This window comes from Marmota marmota, unplaced genomic scaffold (assembly GCF_001458135.2).
Source record: "Marmota marmota marmota unplaced genomic scaffold, marMar, whole genome shotgun sequence".
NCBI lineage: Eukaryota > Metazoa > Chordata > Mammalia > Rodentia > Sciuridae > Marmota > Marmota marmota.
Genome location: NW_026000164.1, coordinates 9,333,932 through 9,342,732, shown reverse-complemented (window position 1 = coordinate 9,342,732; position 8,801 = coordinate 9,333,932). Strand labels below are relative to the sequence as shown.

At 44.9% G+C, this 8,801-nt stretch overlaps 1 long non-coding RNA gene across 1 annotated transcript; it reads left to right on the top strand.

Annotated features, from left to right (window-relative positions):
- The first annotated feature begins 398 nt into the window (after positions 1-398).
- On the top strand, positions 399-5,092 carry LOC125611623. The gene is made up of 2 exons (XR_007341831.1): positions 399-1,764; positions 4,664-5,092. It is a non-coding gene; the product is annotated as an uncharacterized LOC125611623 (long non-coding RNA).
- The last annotated feature ends 3,709 nt before the right edge of the window (positions 5,093-8,801 follow it).

Here is an 8,801-nt window from a genome sequence, read left to right as displayed (position 1 = left end):
AGGCCCCGACACCTTATCCTACACACGGGAAAAAAGACAACCCTGGAGTGTTCTCAGAACCTGAACCATTATGCAATGTTCTGGTACCGACAAGACCCAGGACAGGGGCTGAAGCTGCTGCACTACTCAGACAGTGTTGGCAGCACAGCTGAAGGAGAAGCCCCCCAAGGGTCCAGTGTCTCCAGGGATCAGAAGGAGCATTTCCCCCTGACCCTGGAGTCCCCCAGCACCAGCCAGTCCTCCCTGTACCTCTGTGCCAGCAGCAAAGCCACAGCAGGGCACAGCCAGCTGCTCTCTGCACAAGAAGCGCAGCCACAGGGTTCAGGTGGACTCTCCTTCCAGAGCCCCTGCCTCAGCCAGCAGAAAACATTGTCCTGAAGCCCCTCCAAGACTGCCAGCCTCCACCCCATGGACCTCGTGCAGCATGGATATGAGACCTAGGTTCACTAGTGTGGGGAGGGGAGGTGAATACGCATACCACTTTATGTCATTTTGCTCAATTAGAAACGTACTAGCAATTGAGTTAAGGAGAGAGACCTGAGCTTCCAACATACAATTTCTATTCCATTTTCTTTTCTAGGGAGAAGAACAATGAAAAAAAAAAAAAAAACCTAAGCAGATTTAACTTCTGGGATGATCTGTGATTCCACAAGTTTAAATATATTATAAAATGTCACTTTTTCTTTAATTCCATTGGATTCCATGCAAGTGTTATCTGAAAATAATTTTAAAAATCTCAATAACACATTTAAAAATGCATATAGGATTAAACCACTTATAGGAAATTTTAGCAGATGTCCCAACAGGGTTATCAAAAAGAGATACCTACCTCAGTCTTTCCCAAAGACCTCTGGAGACTGAGTAGTGCTTGTCCTCTTCTGAGGGTAGATGAAGATAGTGACTTAATTCTTTAATTACTTTGGCGTGAGTTAAATCCTGAGCACCTCCATGCATTTCTTGTGAAATGACTGATACATAGTAATATTGGCAGCTGTTCTCTTTTCCTCCAGCCCTTCTCTCTCCTTAGCACCTACAGGGAGAAGCCCACACTCAGGAAGAAGGTTTCTTAATTGAGATCTGTTATCTGCAAGACCATGAGGCCCACAGCTTGGCTTCACAGGACATGCAAACCACAGGTGGCTAACTGTGCCCTTTGCTTCTCTGTGAGGCTGCCATAGCACTGGCTCCCAGGGGCCCTACGCGTGAAGAGGGAAGCAAATGGCTATTGGTAAAACGTCAATTCACCAATTGACCCACCTGGTAAAAGCCCAAATGAAAGGCTGAATGGTTAAGACTGATGAGTGATCAATTCTCCAAATTAAGACATTTATAGGAGTTCATAAATGAGTTCAGCAGCCTTTGGGTATTTTTTTTTTTTTTTTAGTTTGTGTTGTCTACAGTTTTTATTCTGGAATCATCCTCAGATTTTTTTTCCAAACTTGTTAACTGGCCTTATTTTGATGCTGAATTTGGATGCTTTATATTTCAGCCACTGAACACTTCCCATAATATTTTGTGCAATATGTGTGTTTACATCTTTGGTTATTTTGTAAGATAAGTTTTAAATTGGACAGAATAAAATAGGAGCATACATCTATACACATCTCCCACTATTTAGCATTTAATTTATTTTCTTTGATGTAATTTTTATTAAGGTATAATCAGGAATAAAATGCTCAAACCAATATGTGGACTGCTTGATGAATTTTCCATCACCCAAGAAAGCTTCCTCGTGCTCCTTTCCAACTTATTTCTGTTCAAGAGGTAACCACATTTCTGATTTCTATCATCATTGATAAGTTTTGTTTATTCCTGAATATCATAGAAGTAGACTTATGTGCCACCTTTTATTAATTAATATTCCTTGAAAATTGATATTTTTTGAAATGCATTCATGCAGCTGTGTTCACTTTTTCTTACTGCTGAAGGGTGTTGCCTTCTGTAATCGACCAGGATTCTCTATTTTCTTTTAGAGCAATTTCGCTGACACCAGTCTTCAACTCTAGTAAATAAAGCTGCATGGAATATTCTTGTAGCAATTCTTTGTGAATGTGAATTAACTTCCCTTAGGTATAGGCATAGGAGTGGGATTGCTGACTTATGCTGTAGGTGCCTGTTTAACGTTTTGGGGAAACAATCTAACTCTTCTCTGGAGTAGCTTCTGATACATTATGCTAAGGGATTCGAGCTTCCCGGTGCCCACCCTCACCACAGTTCATTCTCAGTCTTTTCAATCCTTCCGTTCTAGTGAGTCTGTAGTGGAGTCTTTTGATGGTACATTACTGAGCCTGTCTTGTCACAAAGTGACAAGTGCCCTTTCTTTTTTTCTTAATAGTGTCTTTAAATGAACTGGATTTTTTAAAATTTTTGTGAAGTCTGCTTTAGATCTTTTTCTTTTATGCCCCGTGACTTTGCATCCTAAGACATTTCTGCCCTCCCCATGTCGTGAGTTGCCCTTTTCTGGTACTTGTTCAACTGCTCCACTGTAGCAACCTTGTGGCTTGTCCTTTGTCAACTGCTGAAAAGGTTCCACCTCCAAAATCACAAGGTGAGCGTCCCTTTGTCTTCCCTCAGTTTGTTATCCTGCTGTTGACATTATTAGCATCTTCTTTCCATTGGTCACTGTTCCTTCTCTTCCTTGGGGCCCAGGGAGAGGCACAGCTCCTGGGGGTGGGAGGGTGTTGCTACAGTGTGCATCCAGATGGAGCAACATGGTGTCCACCTGTACAGAATGTGAATATTCGCTGCTGCAGCCTCCCCTCAGGCAAAGCAGGTGATCTGGATCTCCTTTGATTGCTATGTCCCTAAGCCACACTGTTTATTTTCACATTGCCTCTTTCTCAGTTTCTCCTGGCTCTTTTAGCAAGGATAATTGCAGCATGTTAGAAATCTGTGCACTGTTTAGGGCAACACATGTTCTCAAGGTTCATTTCCCCTTGTTTATCTTTTAGTTAGGGTATTGGGAAGACTGAGGAGGGAGAATGAATGGATTATTTGCAAAGCTCCGAAAGCTAAGGAAAACTGACAAGTAAAGAAGCAGCACCTGGGCCTACGATTAATGGGTGACTTTTATTCACATTGGCCTCAAATAAAGATCAGAAGCTTTGAAGCCCTGGGTAGTTCATATGATGTGGCTTCAACAGAAAGCTTTCTACAAGGCGCTGTGCCATTTAGAAGAGAAAAGCAGGTACTGCGGAATGCATTCTAGCAAGAGAGGTGCCAGGAGAATAGATCTTGCAAACCAGGAAAGTTGGTTGCCCTCCCTCTCCCCACACTCTTGACATTGTCTTCCCTAAGCCAAATTCACTTAGGAAGGATAAGAAAAGGGACTTAGTTACTATAGTCCATCAGGGTCAGCCTTTGAACATAGGATGGATATGGAAGGAAAAACATAAACTCTGTACGATGCAATGCATAGGATGATCTTTAGGGTGGTAAATTCCAAACTACCTGGTTCTATATTGTAGCTGTTCAAGTTGCAAAATTGTTTTAGGGGAACCCTTACTACTAGTAATTTAGAAAACTTAGGCTCCCTTTGGATCATATGGAATAAATTTTGGCAACTCTGCATCACTGGCAATTCAGGAGAGGAGCTGGGAATACAGTCTGGGAAAGGAAAGTTTAGAGAGAAACCTTGGTTTGAATCCTGCATCATAGAGACAATGTGAGGAGGCCCAGCAGAGCTAGAACAGGAGAGTTTAATCATAGGCTCCCAGTCCTCGGTTCCTGGGCAGGTGCCCAGCAAGGACCCTGCAAGCAGTAGGGGAGGAGGAGGGAAAGACAGATGGATATCATGGGTTCCAGGACTGCAGGAAGCAGCTCTCCAACAAGGAGCAGTGAGACAGGGGTGGGAGACACTTCAGCTCTCAGCCAGGGGTACCAAGCCTGAGCCCAAAGGCACAATGCTTCTTCCTGAAGCTGCATCATGAGCCCCAGACTTTTTTCCTGGAGATATTGTGCCTGAATCCTCCACTTTCCCCTAGGAAGGCACCCCAGATTCTCTCATTCTGCTCTTTCTCTGTCAGCTTTCTTCACAGGCCGAGTAGAGGCTGGATTCAACCAAATTCCAAAACATTTGATCAATACAAGACAATAGCAAAGAACACAGATGTTTTCCTATACCTGGGCACCTCAGTGTGTCCTGGTTCCAACAGGCCCTGAGTCAGGACCCACAGTTCCTCTTAGTTTTATCAAAATGTGCAGAAAGCAAAAGGAAATGCCCCTGTCAGATTTTCAGCTCAGCAGTGAGCGGAGCGAGAGCACCGTGGAGCTGGGAAAGGCAGCCAGGCATCCCTCTGTTCCTGCATCTTGCACAGCCCCCAGAGTCACAGATGTTCTGTGCAGAGTCCTAGGCTTGGCACTGGCAGGCAATGCAGGGCCTTCTACTCAGGCCTTTCTTCTTCAAGGTTTTGCTCCTTCAACTGGGTCAAAGGCATTTTGGTGTCCTGCTGAGCTCAGCACACACCCGACCTGAAGAAGCCAAGCTCGCCTGTGTGCACCAAAACTTTCCTCCTCTCCACTAGCACCTTCTGTAGCTTGTCCAGTCCAGGTGTTCATTAGGAGAGCGAGCCCTTAAGGTGTGCTAGATTCTCTGTAAACACAAAATGTTTTTTAATGTTTTACAACAATCATGCAAATAAATATTCTTATTTCCTTCCTATAGGTGAGAAGCTCAGGGACCATAAGCCATTTCCCCCAATGCCTCATGAGTTTTCAGAAGCAGAACTTGGAGACAGACTTGTCTATGTGTACAAATTCTGTATATCTTCCACACACTCCGCTGCTCCATCATTACCCTCTGCATCCTGGCCCGCAAGAGGAAGTCCCAGCGCTGCCCTCCTGCATCCAGCTGTGCAGTTGAAACCTCGACAGTCATCACAGGTCATTGCCACAGCCCCTTTCTGACCCTCTGAGGAGCATATGATTTTACACTGACTCTTCTTCATTTGTTTGCTGTTCTCCTGGGCTCTCCTGTTCTGCAGCTTGTGTGTTTATCTCTTATTGTGCACTTTTATGTACAAATATTTGATGAAATGCAACTGAAATGATAGTTTTCTTTGGGTCTCAAATAAAATCCTTTCTCAAGTAAATGCCTCAAAATGTTTCCTTACTTTAATACAATTTAAATTTTGTTTTTCCCAATTAAGAATAAATCTATTGAAAGGTATATTTTTATGTAAGAAACAAAGTAAGGACCTGGTGTGTGTGTGTGTGTGTGTTGTGGGGGATAGGTTTTCAATGTAGATGAAATAGCCTGTACAAGAAGGTCCATGAAGGAAAAAAACCTGAGATTTGGGAGGAAAGATGGAGGGCAAAAGACATAGGAATCTATAGGGCCACAGTCCACAGAAGAGAACATATAGGTGGGGGCTGTGACTATAAATTGAAATGTAGTAGAGGGTAGAGGGCAGGGACAGTGACATAGCCAGCTGACTCCAGTGAGAGTCAAGCCTTAGTTCCCCAACACACAAACTAAAGACATTCTCCCTCCCTCCAGTCCCCTGACCTGGGGCACCAGGCTGCTCCATTCTGTGACCCGTTCCCTCCTTGTGGTGCCGGGTCATCTAAAACCCTCACCTGGGCTCAACAGGGACCAATGTGAGCCTTTACATCATATCAACAGTGTAGGGACCCTCCTTGGCACTGTCTCCAGAGTCAGATTCCCTCCATCAGGGTCTCCACACCTCCTGGGATGACCCGGACCACAAGACACAAGGCAATGAGACTAGGGCAGAAAGGGATATTGAGACTGTAATAGTTGTCTGCGACTATAAGTGCAGGCATCAATGGGACTGAAAATAAGCTGATGGCAAGAACAAAGGAGAAATCCCTGAGGGCTAATGACATCTGGTCAAACCAAAGATGTTGCCCTAGTGTGTGGCAGACCCTCCCAGATCTCTGTGCCATATCTTCCAGCAGTCACCCCTCAGCCACCTCTCTCTGCACACAACACGGCAGAAGGTAGGAGTGGCCTCATCTTCATGAGGCCACCAAGCAGTCAAGGGAACACAGTATCCTAGGATCCTCTGCTAGACTGCCCAGGCTGTGGCCCCCTGAGCTCTAAGCAGTCCTGCAGATGGCACTCTGCCAGTCCTGCAGGTGACAGGCCCTGAGTCAGGACCCACAGTTCCTCTTAGTTTTATCAAAATGTGCAGAAAGCAAAAGGCCAGTTTCAGTGGAACAAGGGGACACACTGGCACTGTGATCAGTGGATGCAATCTTCCCTTCCACGCCCCTCCTGCAGCAGGAGGGTCCCTGCTCTCTCAGTAGAACTGCATCAGCTCTGGCCTCAGCAGAATATCCTCTAAGTCACTGCCCACAGAACTGAATGTTTAGTTGAAAATAAACATATACACACACCATGGAGACCGCAGAGCTGTCACCTTTCCCCATTGGCTGTTGCTGATTACGTCTTTCCCACCGGATGACAATCTCAGTTTCAAGCTTCCCAGACTGTGTCTGTCCCTCTCTGTTCCTTCCTGACCCTTCCCCCACAGCTTGCTTCATTCCTGAAAGTCCCTGGGTCTGCTCTTTCCTCCCACTAAAAAGCTCTTCCTCTTCCAGGCTGGATTCTCTAGGTCAACTCCTCCCTCCTTTTCTGTTCTCCCAGATCCATACTACCACCTCCTTAGGGAAGTATTTCTTCAATCATTTCACTAGGCCACTCCTTTATGATAGACATTCACACCTTCTAATATTCATAGCATTTAGCACTGTGGTTGTTTTACATGAATTTTACATGAATTTGTGTGTCCATTTAACTTCTCTTGAGCTCTACACTGGACACCTCATTATTGTAGGAACTATGGCTGTATTTGACCCCCATTTTTATTGCCAGTACAGGAGCAGTTCTACTACTAGTGGCCAATTGTTAGAGAATGTGTGAATAAAGACAGACCCCAAGGTTCCAACTCAGCCTTTTCAGAGGTCTGAATTCATCATTTGGGAACTTATACCCCTTTGCCTTTTGGGATCAGGGAAGTCCTGGAGAGAGTTGAGAAAGCTCTGTGGGGGGCATGTACCTGGATCCTAAGACTTTCTGCAGAACTGAGCTTCTTCCCCTCACCTTCTTGAGCTTGTCTCCTTCTTGATCTTCTTTCCTCATAGGTCTCTTGGATTTTAGAATTTCCCAGACAGAGAAGATAATCACTGGCAGAAGGATCAAACACATTAGAGTTAAAAAGTGAGGGAATAGAAAATGGATGACCTCCCTAAGAGGCTAGGGAGATTTCCCCCAGGCAGAAATACTTCTTGGGTGGCTTTGCGGTCATGAGGCCCAACACTGTAAACCAAATCCTGGATGCCCACTTCTCAGTGTTGATGAGCAATGCCAGGGACCCACAGCTGTGCTCACCAGCCTCCTCTAGTCCACACTGACCACGGGGAAGGATGTGGAGCAGAGCCCTCTGCATGATTCTTCTCCTTCACTGGGTGGGAAAGGCTGGTTGGGACACAGAGATTCCATTTATAGAGCAAGGCTCTCTCTGTATTAGTCCTTGAAGACTTGTGAGAGTCATTCTGGGTGGAAGTAATCACATATGTGGTCACTTAGGGGGGCCCAAGGGTGAACCGAAGCCTTAGTTCTGCCTGAATGTGTCCCATCGTTGCTTTAAAGGCTAATGTGGCTTTATCTCCTTAGGCAGCGAGGACCAAAAATAAACTCCTTATTTCAAAGACTGGAACATTAAAAAGCTAAAGTTAGGACATCTTCCCTGGGGACAACATCTCTTCTGTTCCATGTGCTAAAGCCATACTTGAGAAAGCTGTGGCCTGTTGATAAACCCTGGGATAACATTGGGATTGACATGATACTACTCCTTGAATTAGAATCAAAGTGAGCCTTTCTAGAGCCTGGAAAATGTAAAATTGGAAGTTAACTCTTATTGAGTTTGGAAATGTAGGCAGTGAAGTTGCTCACTTACCTTCCTTTTCAAATAAGGGTTTTGTTCAAAGCCTGCTCAAGAGTGAGGTAGAAGCCATATTAGCTCATACTCAGCATTAACTGACGTCAACATCAAATGCATCTGCCTCCCTGTTCACCCACCTCCCCAGAGACAGACCACCCATGGGCACCAGAATTCCTGTTCACTCACCTCCCCAGTGACAAACCAGCTATGGGCACCAAAAGTCTTAGCTATTTTATGTGGCACAGTTTAATCTCAGTTTATTATAGAAAATGCGCCTTTCTACAGTGTTCCATGATTATAGCCTTTTCGTACTTGGCCCATTTAGACATTACAAATTCCACTACTTGATCAAAGATCTGAATTTCAAGTTTTCCTGTGATCAGGTTTCTAATTAGAAAATTCAATGATATAAAAAAATTGCTAATGATCCCCACAACCTCCCAATCCAGTCCCGCCTTCTGTTGGTGACCCATATGGACACTCCAGTGTGTTAAACACCCCTCTTCTGTGGGTTCATGGAAGCGTTTCTATCCAAATAGACCTTCACAATAACTGCCACATGCAAAACTTTTCTCTGAATCTACTTAGGTCTTCATTTGTGCAGATAGACATGGACCTGTCTTGCTCCTCTTAGCTGCTTCATGGTGTCTGAAGAGGGTCCACAGGTGCATTCCTGCTCCATCATTACCTCTTATCTCTTTCCTGACTAATTCCTGATTTCTGCCAGGTCTTTCCCAGAGTGACTGAATGACCTCTTTGTACACCTGATTTCTCCCTACTTCAGCACCCACCTGATGAATTCAGCTCTTCTATTCCTCATGGGACTAGCAGATTTGAGAGCCCAACCACCCCCTTTTCATGATATGACAGGGAGGGAGACAGGATAGACTTCAG